The 12,808-nt window shown below is 44.6% G+C and overlaps 1 long non-coding RNA gene across 1 annotated transcript in view; it reads left to right on the plus strand.

Moving 5' to 3' along the window:
• Positions 1–506: 506 nt before the first annotated feature.
• Positions 507–12,808, plus strand: part of LOC144241647 (uncharacterized) — an 18,370-nt gene continuing 6,068 nt past the window's right edge. The window contains exons 1-2 of the long non-coding RNA XR_013338144.1: positions 507–573; positions 9,932–9,997. This is a non-coding gene — a long non-coding RNA (uncharacterized LOC144241647). The remainder of the gene's footprint in view (positions 574–9,931; positions 9,998–12,808) is intronic.

The raw sequence follows: 12,808 nt of genomic DNA on the forward strand, positions 1-12,808 counted from the left end.
GTGAGGAGATCTGATAGACAGGGGCATAGGATTCATTTGGAAGACTGGATGGAATTAGGGGAGATAAAACCAAAAACAAGAATTAAAAGACTAAGGAACTGAGTTTGTACAGTAGATTCTCAGGAGATTTTGAAGTTTTTGAAAAATCATTTACTTTTAAAAAATGCTTATTTGTTTATTTTGAGAGAGAAAGAGCATGAGGGAGAGCAGGAGAGGGGCAGGGAGAGGGAGAGAGAATCCCAAGCAGGCTCCACGCTGTCAGCACAGAGCCCCACACGGGGTTCGATCTCACAAACTGTGAGATCATGACCTGAGCCAAAATCAAGAGTTGTACACTTAGCCAACTGCACCACCCAGGCACCTCTAGGCCTCAAAGATTTCTAAACAAAAACAGAGAATGAAAGTCTTGGGGACGAAGTGTTGATATTTGGAACGGGACTCTGGCAGTGTCTCAGAGAAGTTACTGCACAAAATGAGATAAGCATTTTTGTCACTTACAGAAATTCTGCAGACCTGAGCTGAAATCAAGAGTCGGATGCCTAACCTACTGAGCTACCCAGGTGCCCCGATTTTGTAAGTTTTTAAACCTAAACTGATAAAAGCCACTTTGAGTACCTTTCCAGGAAATACTTTTTGCCATTCACTAGTACAGGCTTATGAATCATCGCTCCTCCCAATATCTGAAGAGGTGGCCTGGCCATGAGAAGTGCTCTCCCTGAAAGCAGCCTGGTTTAGCCACACCTCAGAGGCGTAGCAAGGAAGTAGGTCCTAGCTTTTTCATTGTGAAGGCCCACTATTACTATGTTCTGATTCCTGGGCGTCCCAAATTAAAACATATCTTACACTCTTTACCAACTTCATACATGAAGCCACTATTTATTTTCCTATTTTTAATTTTTTTAAGACATAGATAACTACCACTTAGTGAGTGGGCCATATGTAGTGCTGATCCAACACCTCGCTGATGATGTCCAAATAAAGGCAAAAGCAATTGCCAATTCCTCAGGTGGTTTTCAGTTTAATTTCCACTGATGGCACAATTTCCTCAGGCAGTGTGAAATTCCAAGTCCCTCACAAGGACCCCAGTACTCTTTCTTCTGAGGCCCAGAGGTCTGGGGACTCAGGTTGGACATAATTGCAAAATATGGCCATGGCCTTCCAGCCCTGGGAATGTAGCTCTGATAACCTCAGAGAGAGAAGGTATAGCTTGGACCACTCCTCACATTGGTCCTTTTCTCTCAGAACAGGCGATCTGAAGGAATCCAAATGTATTTTTTAAAGCAGGTGAATGAGGCTTTGAAAGTGGGCTCCTTTTCTTTCCTTAGCTTATGCTGAGTTTTTGACACTAGAGGGAGTATGTGGACAGAGCAGAAGACCATCCTTTGCCTTTATTTCTGCAACTAATTTTATAGTTTTTGTGAGTCCTTGAGTCAGAGGAGTCCATTGTCACAAAAGTTGTGTGCTATTTTATATTTTATTTCACATTTTAATGGCTCGAAAGTGACCAGGGTCCCCTATCCCCTACAAATCCGGGAACTTTTTTTTCCTGATTGTACCAGGGAGCTGGCAATGACACAATGACACCCAATTACAAGTTTGCTGATTCCAGCAAAGAAAAAGATGAAAAGGAAAGAAAAATAAAACAAAAGAATTGGTAAAACATTATTATATTTTGCAATGTTACATCACACCTGACAGTGCCTCTCATTGATTATTCATTTATTCCTTCAACTAATCCTTATTGAGCACTATTTATGGTATCAGACACTGTGCTAACCCCTGAGGACCCAGGCTTAAGACACAGTCTTACCCTCAGATTGCCATCAGTCTAACTGTAGTCAATACTATGATGAAGGAGAAAGGTGCCAGGGGGATGTGTAAGAGAGGCTTATACTACCCAAGGCAGGAAGCCCTGGGAAGTCTCTCATTTGCAAGGATGAGTAAAAAAGTAATTTAGTTAAGTGGAGTTGGTGGATGGTGGTATGAGGTGTGCAAAAAGAAACAGCGCTCGCAAAATCCAGGAAGTGTATGTGGGATAGTCTGATTTCTTTTTTTTAATGTTTTATTTATTTCTGAGAGAGAGAGAGAGAGAGACAGTGTGAGCAGGGGAGGGTCAGAGAGAGAGAGGGAGACGCAGAATCCGAAGCAGACTCCAGGTTCTGAGCTAGCTGTCAGCACAGAGCCTGACGTGGAGCTCGAAGCCACAAACCGTGAGATCATGACCTGAGACGAAGTCAGATGCCTAACCGACTTATCTACCCAGGCGCCCCTGGGATAGTCTGATTCTTTTAAGAGAATGGCTGATGGAGAGAATGAGTTGAGGCTAGAGGGATTCAGAAGCCAAGACTGGAGCAGGTGGGGCTGGCCCTCAAGCTCTATTTGACTCCGCCTGTGGCTAAAGAGAATTCGCTGAAGGGTGTTAGGCTGGGGAGTGGCATTAAAAAGAAAGGGTCTTTGCCTGTTCTTTGCTCAGTGCTCTTGTCTAGACTTCTAAGAGTCAGGGCCATGTATTTCACCTAGGTCTCTCGTCCTACATACCAACCTGGAGGCCCTTCGAGAGCCCCTCTTTCCTGGCCGGAGATAAACTCTTGCCTGGCAGAGTCCATAGCTCCAGGCTCAAGGTGCCTGATCAGAGAAACCTTCCTCATGGGATGGTTTGGCTGCCTCGGGTCTCAAAGGCACCTGCCTGGGAAACAGGACCTTAGGCTCTCCTCATCTTCAGGGCCAGTTTCTGCACTGGGGCATAGGAGAGTTGGCAAAACTCGCCAAAGCCTCACGTGGCCCATGTCCTCCCTTCCCTAACCACAGAGTGGGGCATTCTTCCCCAAAGAACTCCTAATGTGTGGTTGTTGCTTTATGTCTTCATAGGAGCCCATTCATATGCATGAGTGCATTTGAGCCCCTTAGCAACTCCATGAGTTGCATATTATTGCCCCTATTTTACAGGTGGGAAACCTGAGTTCTAGAAGGCTGAAGTGACCTGTGTCCCAGGTCACAGAGCAAGTAAGGAGTGGAGATCAGAACTGAACATACCGCACACAGTACAGAGAAGTCGCACTGTCACTTCCTCCTCCACCATTTATTTTCATCGGGCGCAGGGCATAAACTGTGAAATCATGGCTACTATTAGGGACGCAGGACCTGTCATCCTCCAAGATGCTATTTCACATCTTTTTTATTCGTTCAATATGCAAACTCTCTAAGACAGGGGTGGCAAATAGGTTTCACCTTCATGACAACTCTCTTCGACTGACTGCTCAGAAAAAAGCATTGAACTGTATGGGGCTACACTGGGGTGCAGTAGGAAAGAACACTGCTGTTGATTGGCGATGTCTGCTATGGGTCTAGGGGAGGGAAGGGGCAGCACATATGCCATTTCTAGTACATTAAGATTATGCTTCCCTTGGGTTTTCACAATCCTGTGCTAGGTCATGACATGTCTGCTGACACCCACCTGTACCCCCAACATTCATTTTGCTCACTTTCTCTTATTTCTTCCCTTCCCTGCAGAACCTGTCCCTGCCCATTTAATAAAAGCTCAAATAGACTGAGCAGGTAATGGGTGTGAGGCGCTTTGCACATATTCTTGCCAGGCCTCCAAACAATCCTGCAAGGTAGGTAGAGACAAGAACAAGGTTTATAGAGGTTACCTAATTTGTTCAAGGGCATGTTATGAGTGAGCTAGAATTTGAACCCTGAACCCAAAAGCAAACATTGCGTTTTTGTGGTGGGCCATGAGTCCCATCTTATTTACTGTTTGATCTGACTCTCGCAACAGCCCTGGGAAGTAGTTCTCTGGGTCTGCAGCTGAGGGATGCCGGGGCTCTGAGAGAAGCTGAGCTAGCTCAGAGCCGCGGAGCCCCGACTCGGGGCTCTGGGCTCCGGCCTTCACCTGCTACTCTGCCAGGCTCTTAAGAGGAGCCCTGGGTCCACACAGCCCCTGCGGAAGCTGGTCTATACCACTGTGGTGAGAATTTGGGGGCCCTTGATTAATTTTGCCAAGTCATCCTTACTCTGTGTTCAGCTTTCATCACCAAGGAAGTCGTTCTTTACTTGGTAGCTCCTTCTTCTGTAACTTAGCCTCTTCCCTTTAAAAAATTATTTTTTGAGGTGAGATTCACATAACATAAAATTAAGCATTTTATTTTTAAATATATATATATTTTTAAGTTATTTATTTATTTATTTTGAGAGAGAGAGTAGAGTGGGAGAGAGAGTGAGTGAGCATATAAGCAGGGAAAGGCAGAGAGAGAGAGGGAGAGAGAGAAACCCAAGCAGGCCCCACACTGTCAGCAGGGAGCCTCACCCACAAACCGTGAGATCATGCCCTGAGCTGAAGTCAAGAGTCAGACGCTTAATCGACAGAGCCACTCAAGCACCCCTAAATTAAGCATTTTAAAGTGAACAATTCAGTAGCATTTAGTACATTCACAATGTTTTACCACCACCACCTCTATCTAGTTCCAAAATGCTTCCAACACTGCAATGTAAAACCCTTTACTAGTAAGCAGGCTTTCCCCACTCGCTGCTCTTCATGTCCTTCACTACCATCCATCTACATTCTGTCTCTGTGGATTTATCTATTTTGGGTATTTTATATAAAATCAATTGGATTATACAACATGCAACCTTTTGTGTTTGGCTTCTTTCACTTAGCATAATGCTTCGTTCATGTTGTAACATATATCAGTACTTCAATCTTTTTTATGGCTGAATAATTTTTTTTGGATATATATACCACAACTTGTTTATCCATTGATGCACTGATAGACATTTGGCAATTTCCATCCTTTGACTATAATGAATAGCTCTGCTATGAACATGTGTGGACATATACTTGCTTGCGTGTCTGTTTTCAATTCCTTGGTATATGTACCTAGGAGTACTTCAGAGTCATATGGTAATTCTGTTTAACATTTGGAGGGAAGACCCATTTCTTGTTGAAGTAGATGAGGAGTTCCTTATGAAAGAGAATGTTTGCTTTTGGAAGATCAGAGGTGAAAAAGGATATCCTCTACAGATGAGCAGAACGGGTGTGGCTAGATATGAGAGAATTGGAAGTGGAGAAACTATAGTACCCCAAAGTGCTATGGGCAGGAGGAGGTGTTTGTAAGGTGTGAAGAGTAGCCTGGGTAGAAGGCCTCTGGGCGGTGGGCGTCTCCTGAAGGTGGCCCTTCCCCTGGAGATGGTGCTCTTCCCAAGGGACACTTGTGACACTGCTCAGCTCTAAGCAGCTGCAGAAAGCCCAGCAGTATTGTGAGCCTCTTTAAATTTGAGTATTTTCTGGATGTTTGCATGGGCATATTAGGAATGATGGCCATAAATATGAACCATAAAAATATTGATATAGTGATTCTAGCAGCACTTAAGGCATGAGCTTGGATCTACAGTAAAACTTTGGTTTGCAAGCACAATTCGTTCCAGAAACATACTTGTAATCCAAAGCACGTGTATGTCAAAGTGATTTCAAGAACCATTAGCTCAGTTATGATCATGTGACATTCAATGTCACAAACTACTCATATTGTAAGACATTGCTCATTTATCAAGTTAAAATTTATGAGAAATGTTTGCTCATTTTGAGGAACACTTACAGAACAAGTTACTAGCAATCTAAGTTCTACTTGAACTACAGAAAGAGACACTGATAATTCTCAAAACCTCAACACTAAGAGCTGGCCATGACAGGCGAGTATAAGTAGGACATGGGCTGTGTGGGCCTAACAAAGGATCATAAGGCAGAATCAGGATGACAAGTGAAGCCTTTCTGGACAGGAAGAGGGCAGAAATATTTCTTTAGATATACCTGGCTAAGTATCAAATGGTTTCACCATTCCTGAAGATATCTTCCCCATACCACTATGGTGGTTATAATTGATTTCATACATACTTCTATTTCAAAACTTGGCATAGTAATTTCTATATATTTTATTTGATAGGTTACATTTGTTTATTCTCAACTTTTTGCAGCCATGATTAAGGTTCCAAACCATGAATCGTGCATATAAGATTCTGATGTCCAGAATGGGCAGAACCAGTTATGCACCCTACAGGTACAAAATGTGATCTGACTACAGGTTTTTTTCTGTATTCAAGGCCTTGATAAAAACATTATTTATGGGGCGCCTGGGTGGATCCATCAGTTAAGCATCTGACTTCAGCCCAGGTCATGATCTCACGGTCCATGAGTTTGAGCCTTGAGTTTGGGTCTGTGCTGACAACTCAGAGCTTAGAACCTGCTTCAGATTCTGTGTCTCCTTCTCTCTCTCTGCCCACCCCCCATTTGCACTCTGTTTCTCTCTCTGAAAAATAAATAAACATTAAAAAAAAACCCCACTATTTATGTTGCCATCTTGGTCAAATGGATGCCAAGATGTCAGAATGGTTTCTGATAAGATAGCCAGCTCTAAAGTTGATGGGCAGATGCAAAGGGTCTAGCCCTTCTGGTTTAAATTATCCCAACAATTGCTTTGTCTCACTCCTAAAATAGCTGCACAGCACCAAAGATAAATATCAGAATTTATGTCCTTTTGGATAGGCAGGCACATTCACATCTGGATCTGAAATATGAAGCCTGTGGCCCTGAAACACAAACAGTTTCTTCACAGAAGTTTCCAACAAGGAGAAAATCTTGGAACCAATCTCGCCTTTGCCTACAAAATGATCAAACTGTAATTATCACATTTAAGGGGTAATTGTTCCAATTGTACCAGAATGGGATGCTCCAGCCCTCTTTCTTCTGCTGACACAAATAGAATTGCTATGAAGATGGAATGGTACTTCCAGAACAGCTTGCTTTGAGCTTGTTCTTTTTATAGTGACTCCAGGGTCAGGGAAAGGTGCTGTGTGGGCAGGCCCTATCGAGTCTGCTGGGGTGTCAGCTTCTGAAGCTCTTCCCTCTGCAGAGTGAGGCTTTTTGATGCCCACCTGCAGCCACAGACCTAGACCCCAGAGTAGCACACACATTGACCTAAAACATTGGAATTTGAACCGTTTTGTCAGATACTAGGACTTGGACAGGAGGCCTGATAGTTTCCAGATATGCCACAGGGCAGATGAAGTGGGGCGTCTGTTCTGAGTTGCTCTCATGGGGGCAAAATGAGGACAATAGCCCTTCAATAATAGGGATCTCAGGACATGACAAGAGTTAAAAATGAAGGATAATATCACATACTGAGCAACTACTATGTTCTAGGCACTGTGCAGGGCACTTTCTCATATGTCATTTTAATTAGGTAGCAAAATCTCAGGTAGTTGAAGCACAATGGACAGCAATGTTGATGGGGGCACCTGGGCACCTGAAGCGTCCAAATTCAGCTCAGGTTATGATCTTGCCATCCATGGGTTCAAGCCCTGCGTTGCGCTCTGTGCTGACAGCTCAGAGCCTGGAGCCTGCTTAGGATTCTGTGTCTCCCTCTCTGCCCCTCCTTCCCTCAGTCTCTCTCTCTCTCTCTCTCTCTCTCAAAAGTAAATATTGAAATAAAATTAAAAAAGAAATGTTGAGGGTACAGTGTTTGGGAGTCAGCCAAGTGAGGAGCCCTTTTATGGGAGTGCAAAGTTCTTGAGCTTCTGTCTTTGGTATTAGGTCTCTGGATAAAAGAATAGTGGCAGGTCACAGAGCAGACACAATCCTGCAAACTACCTGTGAGCAATGGAGGTGAGCTTAGGTAAAATGGTGGTGGGGTTGGGAGAGGACACAAGAACACAGAGACTCATTTTTCTCTTTCTATTTGGAGATCACCACAGCAAAGGGGCAGGGGCAGGGACTGGTGAGAAGCAAAGCAGAAGCAAGACCCTGAAGGGCATTGTATGTTACGTAGAGAAGTTCTGACTTTCTCCTTGGGCACTGGAAGGCTGTTGGTAAGCTTTAAGAATATGATTTCATTTCAACTTGGAATTGGGAAGAATAAGATTTAGAGTAAGAAGGTAGTGGATACCATGCTACATGCTGGGGAGACACTATCTTTTTGTCAGGAATTTTTTGGTTGCTAACCGCACCAACTCACCTTGAAAGCCAACTGTATGTTGGCCACACATGCTTCCTCCTCTATGCACACAGGGAAGAATGGTTCCAGATGCAGTCTGGAACATCTGGAATAGGGGCTTGAACATGACCAGGCTTCTTGTCATCCATTGTTTTCACTCTCGTATGCCTGCCAGTTCTGCAAGGTAGAGTCATGGTTATGATGATGGTATTACTAACCAGCTGTGTGATATCGAGCAAGTTACTTAGCCTTGCTTTGCCTCAGTTTCCTCATTCATAAACAAAGATAGTCATAAAATATTTACCTCTTGGGGTTGTTGTGAGTTAATGCCCATAAAGGGCTTGGCATGGTGCCTGGTACATAGAAAGTGTTTAAAAAGCATTAGAAGTTATTACAATTCTTCAACTGCAGTCTGGCTTTTCCCATATGATAGGAAAACAGCCTTTGGCAGCTCAGAAGTTTTACATCTGACTTTGGCCACCAGAGAGAGACTGAGTTTTCTCTGGTCCCAAGTTCAAACATCCAAAAAGAAAAGATTCACAGGCCAGCTTTAATTTGATTTTGCTCCTGGGCCAATCAACATGGTCAAGTGGACAAGTGCCATGATTGCCCCATTGTGATCTTTGGTCTCATAGAGATCACGAACGACCATCAAGACAAAGTCCCCAGCCAGCCTATTGAAGAAGGAAGGATCCCAACTTCCCCCAAGTAATGGGCACCTTGATGGAAGCACTTACCAAGTCCAGCAGACCTTCACATTTCAGAGGGTACTTACCAAGGTTTTTGGGGCCTCTGCACTTGCGGAATCCTCCACAGCTTCATACTGCCACATGGAGTTTAGAAAAAAGATAACAGAAATATTGTGATCCTACTGGGCTCTATTTGTAGATATGACACCGATGGAAATACAATCGATGCTAGACTCCTGGGTACTTGGTCAGTTCTCTGGTCCTAAGGCCTTGAGCTTCTCCCTGACATCTGGTGCCTGAGACCTGATTTCCAATCAACAATTCTACTCCCTTGGTTCTTGGCTATGCCCCCTACACAGCCTTCCCTTTTTCCCTTCTTAGAGAGCCTAGCTTGTGTCTCCTAACGCCCCCAGATTCATTTGCTGGAGCTCAGGGACTAGATTCTAATCTCTTACCAATCCTCTTACAAATTCTTCTCTGAGTGGGATAAAGGTGATGGTAGAAATAGGAAGCACCACCATTCTCTCCCCTCTTTGTCCTCCAGGGCCTTGATTATACCAATCTTCCCAACATTCTCTTGGCTCAGTGACACTTTCCTGTACACCAGCCTTATAGCAGCTGTGATTCAAAATCTCCTTAACAAAATTCCAGAGGAGCCCATGTCTTAGACCCTTAGGGTGGTTTGAAAATGTGGAGAATGTTAAATGGAGAATGGAGAATGTTAAAATCTGTAAATGTCAAGGGTCTACAGTACAGATATGGAGAAGTTCTTCCTATCTTGAGGGATTGATTGAAGTCTTTTTGATATAGATGGCACTCAGCTGAGCCACAGGGGATGGATAGGACTCTGGCAAAGCAGGAGAGCAGTATTAAGGGTTAGAGGCGGGAAGGCACAGGGGACAAGGCAGGCCATGTTTTGGGAACAGTGAAAGTTGGATGTTCCTGAGCCTCAGGGTGAATCGAGAGATGGCAGGAAATAAGGTTGATTTGGCACAATGTGGCCACTGGAAGCTCCAAGACAAGTAGCATTTTTTTCTCCAGCAGCCACAGGTGGGTAAGACCTTGAGTGTCTTTTGCACTGTTGTAAGCAATAAGAAGGAGCCTATTTTATGAAGAAACAGGGTAGAGTTGGTGGGGCACAAGTGTGTGTTGTTTCCTTATGGAAGTCAGCCTCTCTATGGTGAGCAAGTGTTGTTTTCACATGATAGATTTAAAAGTTCTTCATCTCATAATATATATTTCTCATCTTTGTTTCAGTTTCCAGAAGATGCTCAGAGTAGTATGCAGTAAACACTTGTGGATTGGAGATGTGCCGCCTTCCAAGTGAGTTTTCTGGAACCTAAGTATCTCCCATGTAAAATCTTCTCAGATTCCCTATCTCTGATGGATACATACGTGAAAACGTACTTAGTTGCCTCACTAGACTATCAACTCCAGGAGGGCAGTGACTAGGTCCTATTTATGCCCGTAACTCCAGCATCTAGCCCAGGCCCCTGAGCAAAGCAAGTTCTTAATACGGCTTAGGGAAGCTGAGCTGTGATGAAGAGGGAGTCTGAGCCTTGGGAATAACCATGGAAGGTGAAAGGCCAGGAGCAGTCTGAGAGGGTGTGTGGGTGGGTCATAGAAGTAACAGACTGTTCACCTGGTTAGCAGAAAGGGGGTTGTGAAAAAGCATGTATGGCTCACAGAATTGCTGGGAGGGTCAAAGAAACAGAATATAAAATGAGCTTCTGGAAATGACTTCCCTAATCACACTGCAGGGTTCCTGCCTTTGCCAAAATCAGGAAGCTGCTGCCCCAGCCGTGCTCTCTGAACCCAAGGCAATTTGACTCTGTTCGGCTTGGAGAACTCTGCTTTGTCTCTCTTCCCATGCAACTCTGTTCTGAATTTAAGTCTCAGGCCAGGGCATCTGATTAGAGAAACTAAATCACATTCAGAACCTCAGTGAAAAGAAGTTTGGGCAATTGTGTTTTCAGTTTTGCAGCCCCTGTCCAGAGCCCCTTACAGGGGCCTGCACAAACGAGTTCACCACCGTGTCTGCCCTGTGGCTGCTGGGAAGGCTACCGGGATGCGGATGAGGCATCAGGAGCTACACAGCCTTATTCATTCAGCAAATATTCTCTGAGAATGTACAGTGTTTGGGACATGCACAGAAAGAGGTGCAGAGGCCTGGTTCTGGCTGCTGGAGGCACTGTATATACATGTTCAGGATGAAACTCTCAGGCCTGCGTTTGGACAGGACCAGCTCCAGAGGCTGGGTGAGGATGGTGCTGCAGTCAGGAGTCAAGGAGCAGTGCCCATCCACTGGAGGACCCGGGATACAGATCCTGGAAATGAATCAGGCTGGGCCTGCTAGCATGAAATTAATCTTCCAGGCAAAATCACTCTTCCAAAGGTTCTCAGAGCTGGCAGGGTCTTGGCGGTTAGCTGGTCCAGCCATGGTGGTTACACGGGCTTCCTCCTCTCCAGCATCCCTGAAGATCAGCTCTCTCCAGGCTGTTGGGTTTATCTTTCAGTTTCTATGTTCTCATTTTATGGGTCAATATGTGGCAGGTTGCTGCCCAGATGAAATATGTGAACAGGTGTAAGAATGGAAAATCAGGTAACAGCAAGTTTAAAAATGTTAGCGAAATCAGGACACAAAGGGATAGTAAGAGCTCAGTTCCCACTGCAGCTTAGTTACCGTGGCAGAGGCTATGAACACACACATGAGGCTGTGCTCTGAGGTCCTCTCTGAACGGTAGAGGATGGGAAGATCATCCTCACAGAAAGCGCTGGAGAGGATACTGCTTAAATCAGAAGAGAATGGATATACATGAGCTTCCTTTGTAGTAACAGGACCTAAAATGCTCCTATTTCATTTATTTGTCTCCTTGATAACAGTGTGAGGTCTCCTGGCCCAAATCTGAGTCCACATCCTCTCTTCCTTCTGATGGACTAAGGACTAAGCCTATGGTGGCTGCAGCAAAGTGCCGTTCCAACTCTAGGGGCCATCAGCAGTGTGTAGAGGCCTGCTCTCCAGCCTCTTGGGCATTGAAGGTGGTGTGAGGACAAACAATGGGGCATTTATTGAAGAGATATGTAGTAGTAAGGAAAACAGATGCATGAGCCCAGTGCTGGAAAGTTGAAAGACAGGCCTCACCTTAGGGGTGAGGTATTCTTAGCATAGTCAGGCATAAGGGAGCCCAAGAGGTGCAGGAAGACACATTATGAATAGGAGGTGTGTTAAGAACCCAGGGCCTCAGGAGCAGAATGGTGTAGCTCATCACTCTATGGCTAGATCATTAGGGTGCACTTTCTTTCCTCTTTGTAAGTCTTTGGACCTATCCAGGTCTCAGCAGGAGACGGCTGGCATTCCTCAGCTGGAATTTTTGAAACAACTGTGAAATGAAGGGATTATTTGTAAACATGTGTACAGAGATAAGGATCCCACAAGGAGACCCTGGAAACTGGCAAGGGCAGGAAGCCATTATCATTCCTGGCTGATGGAAGCAAGGAGAGGAGATGGTGGTCTTGGAGCCTGGATGAGAGTTGCTGCCATTTAAAGATTGTCTGACCGGAACAGTGGCCGCAGGGGAAGGCAGATGTCGCCAGACCTGGGGTGTGGGAAGATTAAATACTGTGAGCTTTCTCTCCTCCAGGCTCCAATCTCTTGCCAGTTGCCCCATTGGCTGAACCTCAGTGCAGTTGTTCCCACAGGAAGGGATACTGTGTCCAACCATCTGCTTTGCTAGGTCCTTGAAAATGCACACCTTTTCTCATTTATTCCTTACGATATAATGCCTCTGTAACTAAGTATTCTTATTCCCACTCTACAGATGAGAGAACTAAGGCTTAGAGAAGTGAAATAACTTGCTCACAGCCTTATTAACTGTCAGCACTGGGATCAGAGTCCCAAGTGGGATCAGAGGGTCTCTCAGCTTTCCACCATAGGCAGCAAATGAAGTGGGTAAATCCAAATGTTCTCAAGGAGCTGTTTGGGAAGTTATTCCTAACAAGATCTTACCCTGGCTGTCCTTTCAATATTTTTATCTACTTCTGGTAAAAACAGCACAGATTTATAATTTCAACTGCAAGATCTGTTCCCAAATGAAAATAGCCATGACATTTTTTTATACAAATATATATGCATCC

The sequence above is a fragment of the Crocuta crocuta genome, unplaced genomic scaffold (assembly GCF_008692635.1).
Source record: "Crocuta crocuta isolate KB4526 unplaced genomic scaffold, BGI_CrCroc_1.0 scaffold332, whole genome shotgun sequence".
Lineage (NCBI taxonomy): Eukaryota > Metazoa > Chordata > Mammalia > Carnivora > Hyaenidae > Crocuta > Crocuta crocuta.